Source organism: Chiloscyllium plagiosum, unplaced genomic scaffold (assembly GCF_037043375.1).
Source record: "Chiloscyllium plagiosum isolate Xiang-an unplaced genomic scaffold, Cpla_swu_hap1 HiC_scaffold_2, whole genome shotgun sequence".
In the NCBI taxonomy this organism is placed as follows: domain Eukaryota; kingdom Metazoa; phylum Chordata; class Chondrichthyes; order Orectolobiformes; family Hemiscylliidae; genus Chiloscyllium; species Chiloscyllium plagiosum.
The window spans coordinates 15,865,073-15,889,526 of record NW_028270140.1 but is presented as its reverse complement, the minus strand read 5'-3'; the positions used below and the strand labels follow the sequence as shown (position 1 = coordinate 15,889,526).

Genomic DNA, 24,454 nt, shown 5'->3' with positions numbered 1-24,454 from the left:
AGTGTCAAGTCGGTCATCAGTAATGGAGATGGAGAGGTCCAGGAAGGGGAGGGAGGTGTCAGAGATGGTCCATGTAAATTTAAGGTCAGGGTGGAATGTGTTGGTGAAGTTGATGAATTGCTCAACCTCCTCGCGGGAGCACGAGGTGGCGCCAATGCAGTCATCAATGTAGCGGAGGAAGAGGTGGGGAGTGGTGCTGGTGTAATTACGGAAGATTAACTGCTCTACGTAGCCAACAAAGAGACAGGCATAGCTGGGGCCCATACGTGTGCCCATGGCTACCCCTTTGGTCTGGAGGAAGTGGGAGGATTCAAAGGAGAAATTGTTAAGGGTGAGGACCAGTTCGGCCAAACGAATGAGAGTGTCGGTGGAAGGGTACTGTTGGGGACGTCTGGAGAGGAAAAAACGGAGGGCTTGGAGGCCCTGGTCATGGCGGATGGAAGTGTAGAGGGATTGGATATCCATGGTGAAGATGAGGCGTTGGAGGCCGGGGAAACGGAAGTCTTGGAGGAGGTGGAGGGCATGGGTGGTGTCTCGAACGTATGTGGGGAGTTCCTGGACTAGGGGGGATAATACAGTGTCGAGGTAGGTAAAGATGAGTTCAGTGGGGCAGGAGCATGCTGAGACAATGGGTCGGCCAGGGTGGTCAGGCTTGTGGATCTTGGGAAGGAGGTAGAACCGGGCAGTGCGGGGTTCCCGGACTATGAGGTTGGAAGCTGTGGGTGGGAGATCTCCTGAGGTGATGAAGTTCTGTATGGTCTGGGAGATGATGGTTTGGTGATGGGGGTGGGGTCATGGTCATAGGGGCAGTAGGAAGAGGTGTCCTCGAGATGGCGTTTGGCTTCAGCGATGTAGAGGTCAGTGCGCCAGACTACCACTGTGCCCCCTTTATCCGCTGGCTTGATGGTGAGGTTGGGATTGGAGCAGAGGGATTGGAGGGCTGTGTGTTGTGAGGGTGAGAGGTTGGAGTGGGGAAGGGGGTTAGACAGGTTGAGCCAGTTAATGTCCCGGCAGCAGTTGGAAATGAAGACGTCGAGGGCAGGTAATAGGCCAGCGCGGGGTGTCCAGGTGGATGCAGTGTGTTGGAGGTGGGCGAAGGGGTCCTCGGAAGGTGGGCGGGAATCCTGATTGTGAAAGTAAGCTCTGAGGCGGAGGCGGCGGAAGAATTGTTCGACGTCACGGCGTGTATTAAATTCATTGATGCGTGGGCGGAGGGGGATGAAGGTGAGTCCTTTGCTGAGGACTGCCAATCCACCTTACCTGCACTTCTTTGGACTGTGGGAGGAAAGCGACACAGTCACAGAGAGAACCTGCAAACTCCACACAGACCATCACCTAAGGCTAGAATCGAACCCAGGTCCCTGGTGCTATGAGAGTGGTGCTAACCACTGAGCCACTGTGCTGCCTTTTACTCCCTTAGCCTCAGCAGGATTGCCTGAAGGCTTTCTGCTCCATTAATGAATGGAAACTAAACCAGCCCTATGCATCTCTGTCCTTCTCTATCTGGCTGAACTTGTTAAACTGCTCTTTTTACCCTGTACTCTTTCTCTAAATAAAATGTGTCTTTGTATGAGTCCTAACTAACCCCGCCATTTCATGGCACATGCGGAACAGTAATGACGAGGCACATTTTAGCCTTGTAAATTAATGGCTGCAATGAAGCTGTTTTTAGCACAAGAAAGAAATTTCCCCAACTTTGCTTCTAAATCCTCATGAGTTAGACAATAGACAATAGGTGCAGGAGTAGGCCCTTCGAGCCTGCACCACCATTCAATATGATCATGGCTGATCATCCTCAATTAGTATCCTGTTCCTGCCTTATCTCCATTACCCTTGATTCCACCATCTTTGAGAACTCTATCCAACTCTTTCTTAAATGAATCCAGAGACTGGGCCTCCGCTGCCTTCTGGGGCAGAGCATTCCACACAGCCACCACTCTCTGGGTGAAAAAGTTTCTCCTCATCTCTGTCCTAAATAACCTACCCCTTATTTTTAAGCTGTGTCCTCTGGTTTGGGACTCACCCATCAGCGGAAACATGTTTCCTGCCTCCAGAGTATCCAATTCTTTAATAATCTTATACGTCTCAATCAGATCCCCTCTCAGTCTTCTAAACTCAAGGGTATACAAGCCCAGTTGCTCCAATCTTTCAACATAAGATAGTCCCGCCATTCCAGGAATTGACCTCGTGAACCTACGCTGCACTCCCTCAATAGCCAGAATGTCTTTCCTCAAATTTGGAGACCAGAATATTCCAGGTGCGGTCTCACCAGGGCCCTGTACAGCTGCAGAAGAACCTCTTTGCTTCTATACTCAATCCCTCTTGTTATGAAGGCCAGCATGCTATTGGCTTTCTTCACTACCTGCTGTACCTGCATGCTTGCCTTCATTGACTGGTGTACAAGAACACCCAGATCTCTTTGTACTGCCCCTTTACCTAACCTGACTCCATTTAGGTAGTAATCTGCCTTCCTGTTCTTGCCACCAAAATGGATAACCATACATTTATCCACATTAAATTGCATCTGCCATGCATCTGTCCACTCACCTAACCTGTCCAGGTCACCCTGTAATCTCCTAACATCCTCCTCACATTTCACCCTGCCATCCAGTTATGTATCATCAGCAAATTTGCTAATGTTACTATTAATACCATCTTCTATATCATTAATATATATTGTAAAAAGCTGCAGTCCCAGCACTGATCCCTGCGGTACCCCACTGATCACCGCCTGCCATTCCGAAAGGATAGATTATTGGGCATGACAGAAGTAACTGAATGGGAGCAGGAAGAGAAGCCATTCCAGTTGACAATCCTCATTATTCATGTATCGTTCAGCAGGCATATGTATGTTGTGTGAAAGGCCCAACTGAGTTAATTATAGTTCTCTGTGTACAGACTCCAATTTATCATGGCATAGGAAGTGGTGGAGGCTAGTACTATTGCAACTTTTAAAAGGCATCTCGATGGGTATATGAATAGGAAGGGTTTGGAGGGATATGGGCCGGGTGCTGGCAGATGGGACTAGGTTAGGTTGGGATATCCGGTCAGTATGGACGAGTTGGACCAAAGGATCTGGTTCCGTGCTGTGCATCTCTATGACTATTCAGCCTCTCCCTATAGCACAAACCCTCCATTCCCAGCAACATACTTGTAAATCTTTTCTGAACCCTTTCAAGTTTTTCAATCTTTCCTATAGCAGGGAGGCCAGAATTGATCCAGAATTCTGAAAGTGGTCTCACCAATCTCCTGTACACCACAACATGATATGCCAACTCCTGTACTCAATGCACTGACCAATGAAGGTAAACATGCCAAACACCTTCTTTGCCACCCTGTCTACCTGCAACATCACTTTCAATGAAATATACACCTTCATTCCTAAGTCTCTTTGTTTGGCAACACACCCAGAGCCCTGTCATTAACTGTATGAGCACTGCTTGTCTTACCAAAATGCATCACCTCATATTTATCTAAATTAAACTCCATCTGCCTCTCCTCAGCCTATCTGATTAATGTCCTGTTGTACTTTGAGATAACCTTCGCTGCCCCATACACCACTAATATTGATGTCATCTGTAAACTTACTAACCGTACGTCCTATACTCACATCCAAATCATTGTATAAATGACAAAATCCAGTAGACCCAGCATTGATCCTTGTGGCACACCATTGGTCATAGCTTCACAATTAATAGCCACTCATCAGTTTCCACTCTACCCTGTCCTTCACCTAGGCCAGCTCTTCCTCTTACCTTCATCAGGAATGATGCTGGGAGCCTCGGGGATGGAGAGATAATTGGGAGGGGGGTGTGAGGCTGGGGAGAAGGTAGCTAAGAATGCAATAGGTGGATGGAGGTGGGTGTAAAGGTGATAAGTCGGAGAGAAGGGCGGAGCAGATAGGTGGGAAGGAAGATTGACAGTGGGACAGGTCATGAAGATAATGCTGAGCTGGAAAGTTGGAATTGGGGTAAGGTGGGGGGAGGGGAAATGAGGAAACAGGTGAAGTCCACATTGATGTCCTGGGGTTGAAGGGTCCCGAGGTAGAAGATAAGGCGTTCTTCCTCCAGGGGTTGGGTAGTGAGGGAGTGGCGATGGATGAGGACCTGCGTGTCCTCGGCAGAGTTGGATGGGGAGTTGGAATGTTTGGCTACGGGATGGTGGGGTTGATTGGTGTGGGTGTCTCGGAGGTGTTCCCTGAAGTGGTTTGTAAGAAGGCATCCGGTCTCCCCAATGTAGAGGAGACCGCATCGGGAGCAATGGATACAATAAATGACATTTGTGGAAGTGCAGGTGAAACTTGATGGATGTGGAAGGCTCCTTTGGGGCCTTGGATGGAGGTGAGGGAGGGAGGTGTGGGCACAGATTTTGCAATTCCTGCAGTGGCAGGGGAAGGTGCCAGGAGGGGAAGATGGCTTGTTAGGGGGCGTGGACCTGACCAGGTAGTTGTAGAGGGAACAGTCTTTGCAGAAAACCGATGGGAGCGTGGAGGGGGGCAGGGGCAGGAGGAGGGAAATATATCCTTAGTGGTGGGGTCCATTTGTAGGTGCAGAAATGTCGGCAGATGATGCGAGTTATGCGAAGGTTGGTGAGGTGGAAGGTGAGGATCAAGGGGTTCTGTCCTTGTTGCAGTTGGAGCGATGGGCTTCGAGGGCGGAGGTGCGGGACATGGATGAGATGTGTTGGAGGACATCTTCAACCACGTGGGAGGGGAAGGTTTGGTCATAAAAGAAGGAGGCCATCTGGTGTGTTCTGTAGTGAAACTGGTCCTCCTGGGAGCAGATGCGGCGGAGACGAAAGAATTGGGAATACAGGATAGCATTTTTGCAGGAGGTAGGGTGGGAATTGTTGGCATTGTAAAAATTGTCAGTGTTGAGTCTGTCCTTGTGGATAGAGATGGAGGGTCTAGGAGGGGTAGGGAGGTGTCAGAGATGGTCCAGGTGAACATCAGGTTGGGGTGGAATGTGTTTGTGAAATTGATGAACTGTTCGATCTCCTCATGAGAGCACGTGGTGGCACTGATGCAGTCAGCAATATAGCGGAGGAAGAGATGGGAATGGTGTTGGTGGAATTCTGGAAAATGAATTGTTCTACATAACCGACAAAGAGACAGGCATAGCTGGGGCCATGTGGGTGCCCACGGCAACCCCTTGCATCTGGAGGAAGTGGGAGGATTGGAAGGAGAAATTGTTGAGGGTGAGAACCAGCTCAGCCAAACGAATAAGAGTGTCAGTGGAAGGGTACTGGTGGGGACGTCGGGAGAGGAAGAAACAGAGGGCTTACAGGCCTTGGTCATGATGGACAGAGATGTAGAGGGACTGGATGTCTTTGGTAAAGGTGAGGCATTGGGGGTCAGGGACATGGAAGTCTTGGAGGAGGTGGAGGGTGAGGGTGGTGTCCCGAACGTATGTGGGGAGTTCCTGGACAGGGGCAAAGGACAGTATCGAGGTAGGTGGAGATGGGTTCGGTGGGGCAGGAGTAGGTTGAGACGATAGGTTGGCTGAGGTAGTCAGGCTTGTGGATCTTGGGGTAGGAGGTAGAATTGAGTGGTGCGGTGTTCCCAAACAATGAGGTTGGAAGCTGTGGGTGAGAGGTCCCCTGAGGTGATGAGTTTGTGTATGGTCTGGAGATGATGGTTTGGTGATGGGGGGTGAGGTCATGGTTGAGAGGGCAGTAAGAGGAGGTGTCTTCGAGTTGGTGCCTGGCTTCAGTGGTGTAGAGGTCAGTGAACCAATCTACCACTGCACCCCCTTTATCCGCTGGTTTGATGGTGAGGTTGGGATTGGAGCAGAGGGAGTGGAAAGCTGTGCATTGTGAGAGCGAGAGGTTGGAGAGGGGGAGGCGGTTGGACAGGTTGAGGCTGTTGATGTCATGGCGACAATTTGAAATGGAGAGGTCAAGGGCAGGATAGCAGGTCAGCACGGGGTGTCCAGGTGGATGGGGTGTGTTGGAGGTGGGAGACGGAGTCCTCGATTGGTGGGCGGATGTTTTGGTTAAAAAAGTAGGCACGGAGGCAGAGGCGGTGGAAGAAACATTCAAGGTCGCAACATGTGTTGAACTCATTAATCTGGGACTGTAGAGGGATAAAGGTGAAGTCTTTATTGAGGACCATCTCTGACACTTCCCTGCCCTCTCTTGACCTCTCCATCTCCATCCACGAGGACCAACTCAACACTGACATTTTTTACAAACCCAATGACTCCCACAGCTACCTGGATTATACCTCCTCCCACCCTATCTCCTGCAAAAATGCTATCCCATATTCTCAATTCCTCCGGCTCCGCTGCATCTGCTCCCAGGAAGACCAGTTCCACCACAGAACACACCAGATGGCCTCCTTCTTTTAAGACCGATCTTTCTCCTCCCACGTGGTTGAAGATGTCCTCCAACGCATCTCATCCATGTCTCGCACCTCCGCCCTCGAAGCCCACCCCTCCAACCGCAACAAGGACAGAACCCCCGATCCTAACCTTTCACCCCACCAACCTCCACATAAATCGCATCACCCGCCGACATTTCTGCCACCTACAAATGGACCCCACATTAAGGGATATATTTACCCCCCCCCACACCCCTATTCACCTTCCACAAAGACCATTCCCTCCGTAACTAGGTCCACGCCCCCTAACAAGCCATCCTCCCCTCCTGGCACCTTCCCCTGTCACCGCAGGAATTGCAAAACCTGCGTCCACACCTCCCTCCCTCACCTCCATCCAAGGTCTCAAAGGAGCCTTCCACACCTATCAAAGTTTCACCTGCACTTCCACACAATGGGGTAGCATGGTGGCTCAGTGGTTAGCACTGCTGCCTCACAGCACCAGGGTCCCAGGTTTGATTCCAGTCCCGGCCAACTGTCTGTGTGGAATTTGCACATTCTCTCCGTGTCGGTGTGGGTTTCTTCCTGATGCTCCAGTTTTCTCCCATGATCCAAAGATGTGCAGATCAGATGAATTGGCCATGCTAAATTGCCCATAGTGTTAAGTGCATTAGTCAGAGAGAAATGGGTCTGAGTGGGTTACTCTTCGGAGGTTTGGTTTGGACTTGTTGGGCCAAAGGGCCTGTTTCCATACTGTAGGGAATCTAAAAAAAATGTCATTTATTGTATCCGTTGCTCCTGATGCGGTCTTCTCGACATTGGGGACTTCTCGCAGACCGCTTTAGGGAACATCTCTGGGACACCCGCACCAATCAACCCCACTGCCCATAGCCAAACATTTCCCCACCCAACTCTGCCGAGAACATGAAGGTCCTGGGCCTCTTCCATCAACACTCTCTCACCACCTGACATCAGGAGGAAGATTACCTTATCTTCTGCCTCGGGACCCTTCAACCCCAGGGCATCAATGTGGACTTCGCCAATTTCCGCATTTCCCCTTCCCCCACCTCACCCCAGGTCCAGCCTTCCAGCTCAGCGCCATCTTCATGACCTGTCCATCTTCCTTCCCACCTATCTGCTCCACCGTCCTCTCTGACCTATCACTTTTACCCCCACCTCCATCCACCTATTGCTCTCTTTGCTACCTTCTCCCCAGCCCCACTCCCCTCCCATTTATCTCTCCACCCCCGAGGCTCCCAGCCTCATTCCTGATGAAGGGCTTCCGCCGAAATGTCGATTTTTCTGCTCCTCAGATGCTGCCTGACCTGCTGTGCTTTTCCAGCAACACACTCTCGACTCTGATCTCCAGCATCTGCAGACCTCACTTTCTCCTTCCTCTTACCTTCCCTTCTTCAACTTCACTGTTTCCATTTTTGGAAATCAACTATCAACCAATATTCAATATAAGCACACAGAATTTCTAACTATATTAACAACATTGCTTCCTTTCCATCTTACTGTAAGGATTGTATGCCCTCCTCTTAGTTTTGATTTATTTCCACGACAAATTCTGTTATTACCACTTTCCATACTTGTGTGTCTGATTTGTCTTATTTTCCTCAATGAAGGATTCCCCTTCCAGCTTAGTTGAGAGGTTCCTTGCTTCTGTTCATCCATTTCCCCTTTTTTTTCCTGAGCTCCTCTCTTCTTTAAATAATCATGGTAATGATCTACTTCTTTCACTCTCCCATGGGATGTAGCCATTGGTGAGAAGGTCAGCATTTTTTACCCATTTCTAATTGCTCTTAAACCTCCAGTCTTCCGGCACCTCACCTGTGACTACCAATGATACAAGTATCTCAGCAAGAGGCCCAGCAATCATTTTTCTGGCTTCCCACAGAGTTCTCGGGTATACCTGATCAGGTCCTGGGGATTTATCCTACTTCCCAACCCTTTCCGTAAATCTGCACATGATTAAAACCTGTTGCAGCACTAATTTTTACCGGTTCTGATAAAGGGCCATCTACCTGAAACAGACATTCCTGTTGAAGAGGTAAAAACAATGACTGCAGATGCTGGAAATCAGATTATGGATTAGAGTGGTGCTGGAAAAGCACAGCAGTTCAGGCAGCATCTGAGGAGCAGGAAAATCAACGTTTTGGGCAAAAGCCCTTCATCAGGAATACAGGCAAAGTGCCTGAAGGGTGGAGAGATAAATGAGAGGAGGGTAGGGATGGGGAGAAAGTAGCGTAGAGTACAATAGGTGAATGGGGGTGGGGATGAAGGTGATAGATCAGGGAGGAGGGTGGGGAAGGTAGCAAAGAGTACAATTTGTGAATGTGGGTGGAATAAAGGTTGGAATAAACTCCCCTTCCCACTCAGCCGAGGACATGGAGGTCCTGGGCCTCCTTCACCACCGCTCCCTCACCACCAGACGCCTGGAGGAAGAACTCCTCATCTTCCACCTCGGAACACTTCAACCTCAGGGCATCAATGTGGACTTCACCAGTTTCCTCATTTCCCCTTCCCCCACCTCACCCCAGTTCCAAACTTCCACCTCAGCACTGTCCCCATGCCTTGTCCTACCTCCCTATCTTCCTTTCCACCTATCCACTCCACCCTCCTCTCTGACCTATCACCTTCATTCCACCCCCATTCACAAATTGTACTCTTTGCTACCTTCCCCCACCCTCCTCCCTGACCTATCACCTCCATCCCTACCCCCATTCACCTATTGTACTCTACGCTACTTTCTCCCCATCCCTCGGATGGGGCCTGACCTGCTGTGCTTTTCCAGCGCCATAGTTCTTGACATCTACCTGAAACCTTAACTCTATTATTGTTTCACAGATAAAACTTAAACAGGTGTTGCATTTTGGAAAAGCAAATCAGAACAGGATGTATACACATAATGGTAAGGTCTGAGGGAGTGGTGCTGAGCAAAGAGACCTTGGAGTGCAGTTTCATAGCTCCTTGAAAGTAGGGTCACAGGTGGATAGGATAATGAAGAAGGCATTTGGTATGCTTTCCTTTATTGGTCAGAGTATTGAGAATAGGAGTTGGGAGGTCATATTACGGCTGCACAGGACGTTGGCTAGGCCACTTTTGGAATATTGCATGCAATTCTAGTCTCATTCCTATCAGAAGGATGTTGTGAAACTTGAAAGGGTTCAGAAAAGATTTACAAGGATGTTGCCAGGTTTGGAGGATTTGAGCTATTGGGAGAGGCTGAACAGGTTGGGGCTTTTTTCCCTGGAGTGTCGGAGGCTGAGGGGTGACCTTATAGAGGTTTATAAAATCATGAGGGGCATGGATAGGGTAAATATACAAAGTTTTTTCCCTGGGGTGGGAGAGTCCAGAACTAAAGAGGTTTAGGGTGAGAGGGGAAAGAGATAAAAGGGACCGAAGCGGCAATGTTTTCACTCAGACGGTGGTGCGGTATATAATGAGCTGCCAGAGGAAGTGGTGGAGGCTGGTACAATTGCAGCATTTAAAAGGCATCTAGATGGGCATATGGATAGGAAGGGTTTAGAGGGATATGGGCCAGGTGCTGGCAAATGGGACTTAGTTGGGTTGGGATATCTGGTCAGCATGGACGAGTTGGATTAAAGGTTCTGTTTCCATGCTGTACATTTCTATGATTCTTGACTCCTCTGTTGAATACTTCAAAGTAATTTCGCTTGTTGGATGAAGATGGTGAAAGGTGAACTAGAAGGACCTTTGACTTTTTACATCCAGCAATTCTGAAATGTCTGTCTAGCCACATGTACGTAATGCGATCAAATACTCAATGTCTTCCAAGTGCTGTGTTTGACTTCCAGCTCAGACAACAATAAGCTATAAAAATAGTAAAATTGTGTTACAAGTAATATAGCGTTCATGACTGATTTATTTAAAAATGATCCCTGGAAAATGTTGAGTCACCCTGTTACGAAGTGTAATTGGCAGGCATTAAAATGATAGACATGATGTGAATGTAGGTGTGCTTCTTTAAGGTAAGGAGAAAATTCCAGAAATTAGGGTGTATACACTTCAACTGCAATTCTTGGTATGAAGTAATTTCTGTGCTAAACAACAGCAGCTGTGGTCTAACTGCACTGCTAATGTTTTTAGTTTTCATCAGCATCAAATTGACTCATGCTCAGCTTGAGAAAGAAAAAATAGCTTACTGTTGAATTGGGCCTTTCATGACAGAGGGCATTCCCAATCATTTTACAGTCATTAAACACTTTTCAAAGTCTAATTATTGTAGGAAATGTTCCATACCAAGTGCTTGTCAACAGCAATGCACTAAGTGGCTTTATGCAGGAGCAAATTACTGCAGATACTGGAATCTGTACTGAAATAATTTAGTGGCCATTATAGAAACTTAGTTGCAGAGTGGTTACGACGGGGAGTTAAATATCCAGGGGTATCAGACTATTCGGAAGGACAGCCAGGAAGGAAAGGGAGGTAGCTCTGATATTTAAGGATGACATCAGGGCAGTAGTGAGAGATGCTATAGGTTCTATGGAGAGAAAGGTTGAATCAATGTAGATGGAAATTAGAAATACTAAGGGGAAAAAGTCACTGATAGGCATAGTGTATAGGCCACCAAATAATAACATCATGGTGGGAGAGCAATAAACAAAGAAATAACTGATACATGTAAAAATGTTAAGGCATTTAACATGGGGGATTTTAATCTACATGTTGATTGGTCAAACCAAGTCAGTCAAGGTAGCCTTAAGGACGAGTTCATAGAATGTATCTGCGATAGTTTCCTTGAACAGTATGTAATGGAACCCACGAGGGAGCAAACTAACCTAAATCTGGTCCTATGTAATGAGACAGGAAAAACTGATGATCTCATAATTAGGGATCCTCTCAGAAGAAGCAATTGCGGTATGGTTGAATTTGAAGTACAGATGGAAGGTGAGAAGGTAAAATCCAAGTCTTGTGCTTAAACAAAGGAGTCTACGTTGGGGTGAGGGAGGAGTTTTCTAAGGTAGACTGGGAGCAAAGACTATATGGTGGGACAATTGAGGAACAGTGGAGGACTTTCAAAGTGATTTTTCACAGTGCTCAGCAGAGTACGTACCAGTGAAAAGGCAGGATAATCACCCAAAGATAACTAAGGAAATAAAGGGGGGTTTTAAATCAAAACCAAATGCATACCAAGTAACAAAGGTTAGTGGGAACTACACGATTGGGAATTTTTTAAAGGTCAGCAGAAAGCAATGAGAAAAGCTTTAAAAAAAGTAAAATGGACCATGAGAGTAAACTAGCTTAGAATATAAAAACACAGAGCAAAATTTTCACAAATACATAAAACTAAAAAGAGTGGCTAAGGTAAACATTGACCCTTTAAAGGATGAGAAGGGGGAAATGAAGAAATAGCCGAGGTGTTAAATGGGTATTTTGTGTTAGTCTTCATAGTGGAAGACACAAATAACATGCCAATAATTGGTGGCACGGAGGATATGGTAGGTGAGGACCTAGAAACAATCATTATCATTAAAGAGGTAGTATTGGACAGGCTAATGGGGCTAAAGGTAGGGGGATGGGGAGGAGGGGGATGGGGAGGAGGAGGAGGGGGATGGGGAGGAGGGGGATGGGGTGGGGAGGGGAGGGGGTGGGGAGGGGGAGGGGATGGGGTGGGGAGGGGGAGGGGGTGGGGAGGGGGAGGGGATGGGAGGGGGAGGAGGAGGGGGGAGGGGAGGGAGAGGGGAGGGGGAGGCGGGAGGGGAGGGAGAGGGGAGGGGGAGGCGGGAGGGGAGGGGGAGGCGGGAGGGGAGGGGGAGGCGGGAGGGGAGGGGGAGGCGGGAGGGGGAGGCGGGAGGGGGAGGCGGGAGGGGGAGGCGGGGGGGGAGGCGGGAGGGGGAGGCGGGAGGGGAGGCGGGGGGGGAGGCGGGAGGGGGAGGCGGGGGGGGGAGGCGGGAGGGGGAGGCGGGGGGGGAGGCGGGAGGGGGAGGCGGGAGGGGAGGGGGAGGAGGGGGGAGGGGAGGAGGAGGAGGGGGGAGGGGAGGAGGAGGAGGGGGGAGGAGGAGGAGGGGGGAGGGGAGGAGGAGGAGGGGGGAGGGGAGGAGGAGGAGGGGGGAGGGGAGGAGGAGGAGGGGGGAGGGGAGGAGGAGGGGGGAGGGGAGGAGGAGGGGGGAGGGGAGGAGGAGGGGGGAGGGGAGGAGGAGGGGGGAGGGGGGGAGGAGGAGGGGGGAGGAGGAGGGGGGAGGGGGGGAGGAGGAGGGAGGGGGGGAGGAGGAGGGGGGAGGGGAGGAGGAGGAGGGGGGAGGGGAGGAGGAGGGGAGGGGGAGGGGAGGAGGAGGGGGAAGGGGAGGAGGAGGGGGAAGGGGAGGAGGAGGGGGAAGGGGAGGAGGAGGGGAAGGGGAGGAGGGGGGGAGGGGAGGAGGGGGGGAGGGGAGGAGGGGAGGAGGAGGGGGGGAGGAGGAGGGGGGAGGGGAGGAGGGGAGGAGGAGGGGAGGAGGGGAGGAGGAGGGGAGGAGGGGAGGAGGAGGGGAGGAGGGGAGGAGGAGGGGGGAGGGGAGGAGGGGAGGAGGGGAGGAGGAGGGGGGAGGGGAGGAGGGGGGGGAGGAGGAGGGGGGAGGGGAGGAGGGGGGGGAGGAGGAGGGGGGAGGGGAGGAGGGGAGGAGGAGGGGGGAGGGGAGGAGGGGGAGGGGAGGAGGAGGGGGGGAGGAGGAGGGGAGGAGGAGGGGGGGAGGAGGAGGGGAGGAGGAGGGGGGGAGGAGGAGGGGAGGAGGAGGAGGGGGGGGAGGAGGAGGAGGGGAGGAGGAGGAGGGGAGGAGGAGAGGGGAGGAGGAGGGGGGGAGGGGAGGAGGAGGGGGGGAGGGGAGGAGGAGGGGGGGAGGGGGGGAGGGGAGGAGGAGGGGGGGAGGGGAGGAGGAGGGGGGGAGGAGGAGGGGGGGAGGGGAGGAGGAGAGGGGAGGAGGAGGGGGGGAGGGGAGGAGGAGGGGGGGAGGGGAGGAGGAGGGGGGGAGGGGAGGAGGAGGGGGAGGGGAGGGGGAGGAGGGGGAGGGGAGGGGGAGGAGGGGGAGGGGAGGGGGAGGAGGAGGGGGGAGGGGAGGAGGAGGGGGGAGGGGAGGAGGAGGGGGGAGGGGAGGAGGAGGGGGGAGGGGAGGAGGAGGGGGGAGGAGGAGAGGGGAGGGGGGAGGAGGAGAGGGGAGGGGGAGGAGGAGAGGGGAGGGGGGAGGAGGAGAGGGGAGGGGGGAGGAGGAGAGGGGAGGGGGGAGGGGAGGAGGAGAGGGGGGAGGGGAGGAGGAGAGGGGGGAGGAGGAGAGGGGGGAGGGGAGGAGGAGAGGGGAGAGGAGGAGGAGTGTGGAGGGAGGAGGAGTGTGGAGGGAGGAGGAGTGTGGAGGGAGGGGGAGGAGGAGTGTGGAGGGAGGGGGAGGAGGAGTGTGGAGGGAGGGGGAGGAGGAGTGTGGAGGGAGGGGGAGGAGGAGTGTGGAGGGAGGAGGAGTGTGGAGGGAGGAGGAGTGTGGAGGGAGGGGGAGTGTGGAGGGGGGAGGGGGAGTGTGGAGGGGGGAGGAGGAGTGTGGGGGGAGGAGGAGTGTGGAGGGAGGAGGAGTGTGGAGGGAGGGGGAGGGGGAGGGGGAGGGGGAGGGCGGAGGGGGAGGGCGGAGGGGGAGGGCGGAGGGGGAGGGCGAGGGGGGGGTGAGGGGGAGGGGGTGAGGGGAAGGGAAGGGGGTGAGGGGGGAGGGGAAGGGGGTGAGGGGGAGGGGAAGGGGTTGAGGGGGGAGGGGAAGGGGGTGAGGGGGGAGGGGAAGGGGGAGGGGAAGGGGGAGGGGGGAGGGGAAGGGGGAGGGGGGAGGGGAAGGGGGAGGGGGGAGGGGAAGGGGGAGGGGGGAGGGGAAGGGGAAGGGGAAGGGGGGAGGGGGAGGGGAAGGGGGGAGGGGGAGGGGGAGGGGGGAGGGGAAGGTGGGAGGGGAAGGTGGGAGGGGAAGGGGGGAGGGGAAGGGGGGAGGGGAAGGGGGAGGGGAAGGGGGGAGGGGAAGGGGAAGGGGGGAGGGGAAGGGGGAGGGGAAGGGGGGAGGGGAAGGGGGTGAGGGAGGGGAAGGGGGTGAGGGAGGGAAGGGGTGAGGGGAAGGGGGTGAGGGGAAGGGGTGAGGGGAAGGGGGTGAGGGGAAGGGAGTGAGGGGGGAGGGAAGGGGGTGAGGGGGGAGGGGAAGGGGGTGAGGGGGGAGGGGAAGGGGGTGAGGGGGAAGGGGGTGAGGGGGGAGGGAAGGGGGTGAGGGGGGAGGGGAAGGGGGGTGAGGGGGGAGGGGAAGGGGGGAGGGGAAGGGGGGTGAGGGGAAGAGGGGTGAGCGGAAGAGGGGAGGGGGTGAGGGGAAGAGGGGAGGGGTGAGGGGAAGAGGAGAGGGGAAGAGGAGAGGGGAAGAGGAGAGGGGAAGAGGAGAGGGGAAGAGGAGAGGGGAAGAGGAGAGGGGAAGAGGAGAGGGGAAGAGGAGAGGGGAAGAGGAGAGGGGAAGAGGAGAGGGGAAGAGGTGAGGGGAAGAGGTGAGGGGAAGAGGTGAGGGGAAGAGATGAGGGGAAGAGGGGAAGGGGAGAGGGGAAGAGGGGAGGGGAAGGGGGAGGGGAAGGGGGGAGGGGAAGGGGGAGGGGAAGGGGAAGGGGGGAGGGGAAGGGGGGAGGGGGAGGGGAAGGGGGGAGGGGGAGGGGAAGGGGGGAGGGGGAGGGCAAGGGGGGAGGGGGAGGGGAAGGGGGGAGGGGAAGGGGAAGGGGAAGGGGAAGGGGGGAGGGGAAGGGGAAGGGGGGAGGGGAAGGGGGAGGGGGAGGGGAAGGGGGGGAAGGGGGGGGGGAAGGGGGGAAGGGGGAGGGGGAAGGGGGGAAGTGGGGGGGGAAGTGGGGGGGGAAGTGGAGGGGGGAAGTGGAGGGGGGAAGTGGGGAGGGGGGGGGGAAGTGGGGAGGGGGGGGAAGTGGGGAGGGGGGGAAGTGGGGAGGGGGGAAGTGGGGAGGGGGGGGAAGTGGGGAGGGGGGGAAGTGGGGAGGGGGGGAAGTGGGGAGGGGGGGGAAGTGGGAGGGGGGGGAAGTGGGGAGGGGGGAGTGGGGAGGGGGGAAGTGGGGAGGGGGGGGAAGTGGGGAAGGGGGAAGGGGGAGGGGGTAAGGGGGAGGGGGGAAGGGGGAGGGGGGAAGGGGGAAGTGGGGAAGTGGGGAAGGGGGAAGGGGGAAGGGGAAGGGGAAGGGGGAAGGGGGAGGGGGGAAGGGGGAGGGGGGAGGGGGGAAGGGGGAGGGGGGAGGGGGGAGGGGGGAAGGGGGAGGGGGGAGGGGGAGGGGAAGGGGGGAGGGGAGGGGGAAGGGGGGAGGGGGAGGGGAGGGGAGGGGGGGAGGGGGAAGGGGGAAGGGGGAGGGGGAAGGGGGAGGGGGAAGGGGGGAAGGGGGAAGGGGGAAGGGGAGGGGGAAGGGGAGGGGGAAGGGGGATGGGGGAGGGGGGAAGGGGGAGGGGGGAAGGGGGAGGGGGAGGGGGAAGGGGGAGGGGGGAAGGGGGAGGGGGGAAGGGGGAGGGGGAGGGGGGAAGGGGAGGGGGAGGGGGGAAGGGGGAGAGGGGAAGGGGAAGGGGGAGAGGGGAAGGGGGAGAGGGGAAGGGGGAGAGGGGAAGGGGGAGAGGGGAAGGGGAGAGGGGAAGGGGGAGAGGGGAGGGGGAGAGGGGAAGGGGGAGAGGGAAGGGGGAGAGGGGAAGGGGGAGAGGGGAAGGGGGAGAGGGGAGAGGGGAGGGGGAGAGGGGAGGGGAGAGGGGAGGGGGAGAGGGGAGGGGGAGACGGGGAGGGGGAGACGGGGAGGGGGAGACGGGGAGGGGGAGACGGGGAGGGGAGAGGGGAGGGGATGGGGATAGGGGAGAGGGGAGGGATGGGGATAGGGGAAGGGGAGAGGGATAGGGGAAGGGGAAGGGGAGAGGGGAGGGGAAGGGGAGGGGAAGGGGAGAGGGGAGGGATGGGGATAGGGGAGGGGAAGGGGATAGGGGAGGGGGAAGGGGAAAGAGGTGGGGGGAAGAAGGTGGTGGGAGGGTGAGAAGGGGAGACGGGGTAGAGGATCAGGGAAGAAGGTCGGGGAAGAGAGGAGAGGCTGGGGGAAGAGCGGTTGAGGATGGGATGTGAAAGAGGGGGGAAAGAGGTTGGGAGAAGATGGGGGTGGAAGAGGGGGAGGGGAGAGGAGGGGAGGGGGATAGAGGGATAGGGGAAGGGGAGAAGAGAGAGGGGTGAAAAAGGTGGTGGGAAGGGGGAAGAGGGTGGGGGGACATTGTCGGGGGAGGGGTGTGGGGGAGAAGGGGGCGTTGGGGAGGGAGATGGGAGAAGCATGAGGAGAAGGGGAGAGGGTATGACAGATGGTGAGGGAAGCAGGGTGAAAGGGTGGGGGGAAGAAGATATTGGGGAAGAAAGGGGGAAGAGGGCGGGGATAAGAGCATGGGGGAGAGATTGTGGGTGAGAAGACGGAAAAGGTGGAGGGAGAAGATATTGGGGAGAAAGGGGTAAGAGTGTGGGGGGGGAGAGGGAGAGGGAGGGGGAAAAGAGGGTGCTGGGAAGAACGTGTTGGGGGAGAAAGGGGGGAAGAGGGTGAGACAGTGGGGCAAGTTGGGGAGAAGGTGGTGAATGGAGCTGTTGGACTTTGGGAGAATGGGGGACTTGCTGCGGGGGCGGGAGGGAATGTAAATTTTGTCGAGACGGTGGTTGGGGGGGGGGGTAAGCCACCTGGTTTGGGGGAGGAGCCACCGGTGATTGACGGCCCACCTGACCCTGCCCTGCCGTGGCCTCGAGCCGGTTGGTGATGGGGGCGGGGACAGTGTGGCCGCATTCGCTGCTCGCGGGGACTCTGTTGGTGAAGGAGCAGGCGGCGGCGGCGGGAGTCGGGGTTCGCGCGCGGTCGGTTCTCCGTCCGTCCGGCTGAAGGGGTGAGGATTGGGCGGGGAGGGGTCTTCAGGTGCAATCTCTGGGCCCACCCTCGGGTTCTTCCATTGGCCTCATTTCCCGGTGATTTCCGCGGGGGAATCGGCCTTGTGTCCCTGACCCTCTCCATCTTCACTCTGTCTTGTGCTGGAATCGACTCTGTCGCTTCTTTTCATTTGCAAATAATTAGATGACGCTTTTTTTTTGTTTGTATTTGTACAATAACATTAGAAGAAACTGCAAATGCACAAATTAAATAATCTTTTGCATTCACAAGTTTTTTAAATTCCCCATCTGCAAAGGAACATGTTACAATGAATTATTAATATTTTGTTAAAAATCACACAACACCAGGTTATAGTCCAACAGGTTTAATTGGAAGCACTAGCTTTCGGAGCGACGCTCCTTCATCAGGTGATTGTGGAGGGCTCAATCCTAACACAGAATCTATAGCAAAAGTTTACAGTGTGATGTAACTGAAATTATACATTGAAAAATTGTCTGTTAAGCCTTTCATCTGTTAGAATACAGTGATAGTTTCACTTCTTTCATGTGTAAATCACAAAACCTTTTTTTAAAAGTTGCATTCTCGGGTTAGCTGTTAACAATGGTGACAGATAGACAATATGTTGAAGGTGTTGGCCCCCAGTGTTCTCTGTCTATGACCTGATGTTTACATTGATTCTAATCTAAAAAGTGAGATAACAGAGTTTTACATAAATTCATGCAGTTTTTGAGCTCAGAGTTCTACATGAATGTATGCAGTTAATATTTTGTAGTAGAGTCCAGGGAATGATTTGCTTGATTTTTATTTTGCAGTGAATTGAATGGTCTCAATTCAACCTGATCTTACTTCTGGCTAAAAAAAATGCCAATGAAACCTTTGCATTCGGATTTATCGGTACATGTTTGGTTTTCATGGTGAAATGTCTTGATTTGTGGTTAAATAGTGAAGACACTTTTGACAACTGTGACTCATGCCTGCTCTTCTTGTTAAATCTTGATTCAGTTGATTGCACTCTGCGTCAAAAGATCATGGTTCTAGCCTCACTCCAACAGTTTAAAGACATAATTGAGGCTGGTAATCCTGGCATTACGGAGGGAGTGCTATTTCATCAAGACAATGAGTTCCAGCTATGTGTTCAAAGACACAAACTGCCATGGCTTTCTTTACTGATGGAAAATCCAAGGAGGTTTCAGTCTAACCAATGCCAACAAAACATCTTAAGTATTTAATTGACATTATTTCTTGCGCTGCTTCGTTGTAGCATTGTTCTCAATGTTCAAAAGTACTGTGTTTTTAAGCATCTCTTGTTTTGTGAATGCATGACTGGCTTCTGCGTCACAAAAACAATGTTGCCTTAAAATATTCAGGAAATAAAGGACACGTGTTCACAAAGAAGGAAATTATTTCTATTTGCATAGCACCTTTCACAATCTTGGTATCCTAAGCTATCTGTCTGCCAATGGAGAAGTTAGAGTTGCATTAAATCCACTTCTCTAAATCAGATTGCAGTTGTAAAATGCTTTGTCTTTTTTTTCTTTCTGTAGTTACTTTGGTTCCAAATTTGATTTGGTTTTATTGTAGTCACATGTACCTAGGTACCGTGAAAAGTTTTGCAAGCAGTAAAGGCAACTTGTAGCAAACAAGGACATACAGATCATAGGGCACTTAGAGGAATAAGATCAACATTGTTTAAAGTTAGAGAAGTAAACTGCCTGTAGTTTTCATTCCATGTACCCATTCTTTTTTTTTTAATGGTCAGAATTGCATACACAAAAGTGTTTCCTTAGTTCCATCATTTGCAGAGAGTCTGTGTATTTTTTGAAGCACAGTTGCTGAAACAATTGTGTTTGTGGTCATATTTATTTTAACTATTTTTATATTAAACTAATTGTAAAGTTTAGTTTTTAATTGTTCTGATGCTTCCATTAATTTGTGAATTTAAATATATATTCAAGCACAATTATTAAATTTCACCTATTTTGCACAATAGTGTAAGTATAGTGTGACCTTCTATTCGAATGCATGAATGCATACAAGGTTTTTGTTTCAGTAGCTTCTTTTCACTAGTGGCTAGTTATTTAAAAGGGAACTTTGTTTCACTGTAATTTTTGGGAGGTGGCCATGGGAAAGTTACTGGTTGAACAGAACCTCACTTGCTTTCAGGTGGATCAATGTCGCAGTAGTCTAGATTGTTTGCTTGCACTTGTATCTAACAAGGACCAGTCCTCCTGTCACTGGCCAGAGGGTACTCTGTACTAGAACATATTGATGGTGTTTAAATTTGCCAAGTTTTAAGTTATATTTTTTAGTGCATATATATTCCCACTATGCTTGGACTGTTCCTATCTACCAGCTATAAAATGTCTCAATAAGCATAGAATTTGATTCCATGTGTATGTTGATGACAGCCTACCCTCCCTAGACCTGTACAATTGTGATTGCTTTCATCTTATGGAACTGATGTATTTGCCAGAAATCCTTATCCACACATGCTGCAGTATGCCGGTTGTATTCATCTACTTATGGGGAGGTGACGGCCTAGTGGTATTATCATTAGTCTACTAATCCAGAGACCTGGGCATCCAGGTTTAAATCATTGATGCCTATGAATCCATTGTCCATTGTCAGAAAATCCTCTTTGTTTCCCTAATGCCTTTAGGGAAGGAAATTTGCATTCCTCACCTGCTCTGGTCTACATACAACTCCAGACTCAATCAGTATGAAGTTAAAAATCTCACAGCACTAGGTTATGGTCCATCAACTTTATTTGGAAGCACTAGCTTTCAAAGTGCTGCTGCTTCATCACGTAGTTGGAGAGCAGGACCATAAGGAGGCTGGTAGGTATAGGGAATGCTGGATGACTAAAAAATTGAGGATTTTGTTAAGAAAAGAATGAAGCATATGTCAGATATAGATCAAGTGAATCCTTAGAGCTCCGTGCTCAGCAGCCTGAAGGAAGAAGATAGCTCGGTAACGTCATCTCAGGCTGACATCATGAGGATCAGCAAATCCTTCTATGCCAGTCTGTATGACTCGAAGCCAACCGACAGCGTGGCCTCCAAGTCGTTCCTGTCCTCTATCACGGAGGTCCTAGACGACGGAACAGGAGAGAGGCTGGACCAGCCGCTATCTCTGGATGAGCTGACCAAGGCCCTCGAGTCCTTCGAAAAGAATAAAACTCCCGGAAGCGACGGCTTACCGGTCGAGCTCTATTCTGCTCTTTGGGACTTGTTTGGCCAGGACCTGCTGGAGGTGTATGTCAGTATGCTTCGGCAGGTACCATGAGTGAATCCATGAGGAAAGGCATCATCACCCTCATCTACAAGCAGAAGGGGGAGAGGGAGGAAATTAGAAATTGGAGACCGATCTCACTGTTAAACACAGACTACAAAATCTTGTCAAAGGTCATCGCCAACCAGGTCAGGTCTGCTCTGGGATCGGTGATTCACCCTGACCAAACCTGTGCTGTACCGGGCAGGAAGATCGCTGAGAGTCTCGCACTCCTCAGAGATACGATTGCCTACGTGCAGGACAGGGGGGTGGACACCCGCCTCATCAGCCTGGACCAGGAGAAAGTCTTTGACAGGATATCGCATACATATATGAGGGCTGTCCTCTCCAAAATGGGCTTTGGGGAGGGAATCGCTAATTGGATCAGACTGCTCTACACCAACATTGTCAGTGCAGTCTCAATCAATGGGTGGGAATCAGATAGCTTCCCAGTCAGATCTAGAGTCAGGCAGGGCTGCCCTCTCTCTCCTGCCTTGTTTGTGTGTTGCATAGAGCCATTTGCCGAGTCCATCAGGAAGGATGCGAGCCTGAGAGGGGTGACTATTCCTGGCAGCGGGGGTCTGCAGGTTAAGGCCTCCCTGTACATGGATGACGTCGCCGTTTTCTGCTCTGATCCGCTGTCCGTGCACAGACTCGTGTGCATCTGTGACCAGTTCGAAGGGCCTCGGGGGCCAAGGTAAACCGAGGCAAGAGCGAAGCCATGCTCTTCGGGAACTGGGCCGACCAATCCTCTATCCTCTTCACCGTCAGGACTGACGGTGCTGGGTATTTGGTTCGGGGGGGGGCTGGGGCGTGCGCCAAGACCTGGGAGGAGCGGATCAGGAAGGTGAGACAGAAACTGGGCAGATGGGAGCAACGGTCGCTCTCCATCGCGGGTAAAAACCTGGTCATCAGGTGTGAGGTACTCTCAGTATTGTTATACGTGGCACAGGTCTGGCCTATCCCCAGAACCTGTGCCACCGCAGTCACCTGGGCCATCTTCCACTTCGTGTGGAGATCAAAAATGGACCGGGTCCGAAGAGACGTAATGTACAAAGACCGGTGCAATGGGGGAAAAAACACACCCAATGCCACCCTCACCCTGATGGCCACCTTTGTGTGTGGCTGCATCAAGCTGTGCGTGGATCCCGGTACGCAAACACCAAGTGTCACTACGTACTGAAGTTCTACCTGTCCCCGGTGTTGCGAAGGATGGGCCTGGCCTCGCTGCCGCGGAACGCTCCGAGTAGTTGGACCATTCCGTATCACCTGTCCTTTGTGGAGAAATTTATGAAGAAAAACACCTTTGACCACAAGTCCATCAGGAAGTGGTCAGCACGTAATGTCCTTGAGACCCTTCGGGAAAAGGAGAGGGCGGATCCTATCGAGCGGTTCCCTGAGCAGACTGTCAAAGCCATTTGGCAGAATGCCTCATCGCCAGAACTTTCCAACAAGCACCAAGACATGGCTTGGCTGGTGGTGAGAAGGGCTCTGCCTGTGAGATCCTTTATGCACGCCCGGACTCTCTGCCACACCGCACGATGCCCTCGAAGCGGCTGGGGGGGGACGGGACGAGACTGTCACACACCTCCTTCTGGAATGTGCCTATGCAGAGGAAGTCTGGAGAGGAATGCAGTGGTGTTTGTCGAGGTTCGTCCTGAGCAGCGCTGTGACGCGGGACTCCGTGCTCTACGGCCTGTTCCCCGGGACGCACACCGAGACGAACATCAACTGCGCCTGGAGGATCATCAACTCGGTGAAGGACGCTCTCTGGGTGGTCCGAAACCTGTTGATCTTCCAGCTGAAGGAGTTGACCCCGACTGAGTGTTGCAGACTGGCACATTCCAAGGTCCAGGACTACGTGTTGAGGGACGCGCTGAAGCTTGGGGCAGCTGCTGCCAAGGCGCGGTGGGGAAAGACCACCGTCTAACATCTGCCTGCCTAAGAAGAACAGGGGGCCCATGCAGTCATTTGGGCTCCGCTGGCGCCTCAGCTCAATGTAATCGCACCAACCTGTGAATAGGAATGATTACCCTGTTTCGATACGCAAAGAAATGGAATGTTTACAGAAGGATGGCATGTCCAATTGTATAGATCAAATATTTATGAATAAAGTATATTTTTGAAATAAAAAAAAATCAAGTGAATCCTTGGATGAGTATAAAGGCAGTAGGAGTATACTTAAGAGGGAAATCAGGAGAGCAAAAAGGGGACATGAGATCATTTTGGCAAATAGGGTTAAGGAGAATCCAAAAGGTTTTTACAAATACATTAAGGACAAAAGGGTAACTAGGGAGAGAATCGGGCACCTCAAAGATCAGTAAGGCAGCCTTTGTGTGGAGCTGCAGGAATTGGGAGAGATACTAAATGAGTATTTTGCATCAGTGTTTACTGTGGAAAAGGACGTGGAAGATATAGAATACAGGAAATAGATGGTGACATCTTGAAAAATGTTGATATTACAGAGGAGGAAGTGCTGGATGTCTTAAAACGCATAAAAATGGATAAATCCCCACTACCTTTTGAGGTGTACCTTCAAACTCTTTGGGAAGCTAAAGAAGTGATTGTTGGGCCTCTTGCTGAGATATGTGTATCATCGATAGTCACAGGTGAGGTGCTGGAAGACTGGAGGTTGGCTAACGTGGTGCTACTGTTTAAGAAGGGTGTAAGAACAAGCCAAGGAACTATAGACCAGTTAGTCTGACGTTGGTGGTGGGCAATTTGTTGGTGGGTATCCTGGGGGACAGGATGTAGATGTATTTGGAAAGGCAAGGACTGATTAGGGATAGTCAACATGGCTTTGTGTGTGGGAAATCATGTCTCAAACTTGTTTGTTGTTTGAAGAAGTAACAAAGAGGATTGATGAGGGCAGAGCAGTAAACGTGATCTATATGGACTTCAGTAAGGCGTTCGATAAGGTTCCCCTGGTTAGATTTCATGGAATACAGGGAGAACTAGACATTTGGATACAGAATTGGCTCAAAGACGGAAGACAGAGGGTGATGGTGAAGGGTTGTTTTTCTGACTGGAGGCCTGTGACCAGTGGATGCCACAAGGATCGCTGCTGGCTCCACTACTTTTTATCATTTATATAAATGATTTGGATGTGAGTATAAGAGGTATAGTTAATGAGTTTGCAGATGACAACAAAATTGGGAGGTGTAGTGGACAGCGAAGAAGGTTACCTCTGATTACAGCATGATCTTGACCAGATGGGCCAATGGACTGAGTGAGGAGTGACAGATGGAGTTTAATTTAGATAAATGCGAAGTGTTGCATTTTGGAAAAGCAAATCAGAGCAGGACTTGTGCACTAAATGGTAAGGTCCTTGGATGTGTTGCTGAACAAAGAGACCTTGGAGTGCAGGTTCCTTGAAAGTGGAGTTGCAGGTAGATACGATAGTGAGGAAGGCATTTGGTATGCTTTCCTTTATTGATCAGAGCATTGGGTACAAGAGTTTGGAGGTCATGTTGTGGCTGTATAGGACACTGATTAGGCCATTTTTGGAATATTGTGTGCAACTCTGGTCTCCCTGCTAACGGACAGATGTTGTGAAACTTGGAAGGGTTCAGAAAAGATTTACAAGGATGTTGCCAGGGTTGGAGGATTTGAGCAATAGGGAGAGATTGAATAGGCTGGGGCTGTTTTCCCTGGGATATCAGAGGCTGAGGGGTGACCTTATAGAGGTTTATAAATACACGAGGGGCATGGATAGAGTAATTAGAAAAGGTCAAGATTAGAGTGGTGCTGGAAAGGCATAGGGGTCAGGCAGCATCCAAGGAGCAGGAAAATCAATGTTTTGGGCAAAAGCCCTTCATCAGGAATCTGCTATTCCTGATGAAGGGCTTTTGCCTGAAACGTCGATTTTCCTGCTCCTCGGGTGCTGCCTGACCTGCTGTGCCTTTCCAGGACCACTCTAATCTTGACTGTAATCTCCAACATCTGCAGTACCCACTTTTGCCAAAAGAGAAAAGGTCTTTTCCCAGGGGTGGG

General features: G+C 52.3%; 1 protein-coding gene across 6 annotated transcripts in view; it reads left to right on the top strand.

The window, feature by feature from the left end:
- The first annotated feature begins 17,101 nt into the window (after positions 1-17,101).
- LOC122564829 (uncharacterized) overlaps positions 17,102-24,454 on the top strand; it is a 122,011-nt gene continuing 114,658 nt past the window's right edge. For all 6 annotated transcript variants that reach the window (XM_043720177.2, XM_043720158.2, XM_043720167.2 and 3 more), the window contains exon 1: positions 17,102-17,189. The gene's annotated coding sequence lies outside the window, so the exon portion shown is untranslated. The remainder of the gene's footprint in view (positions 17,190-24,454) is intronic.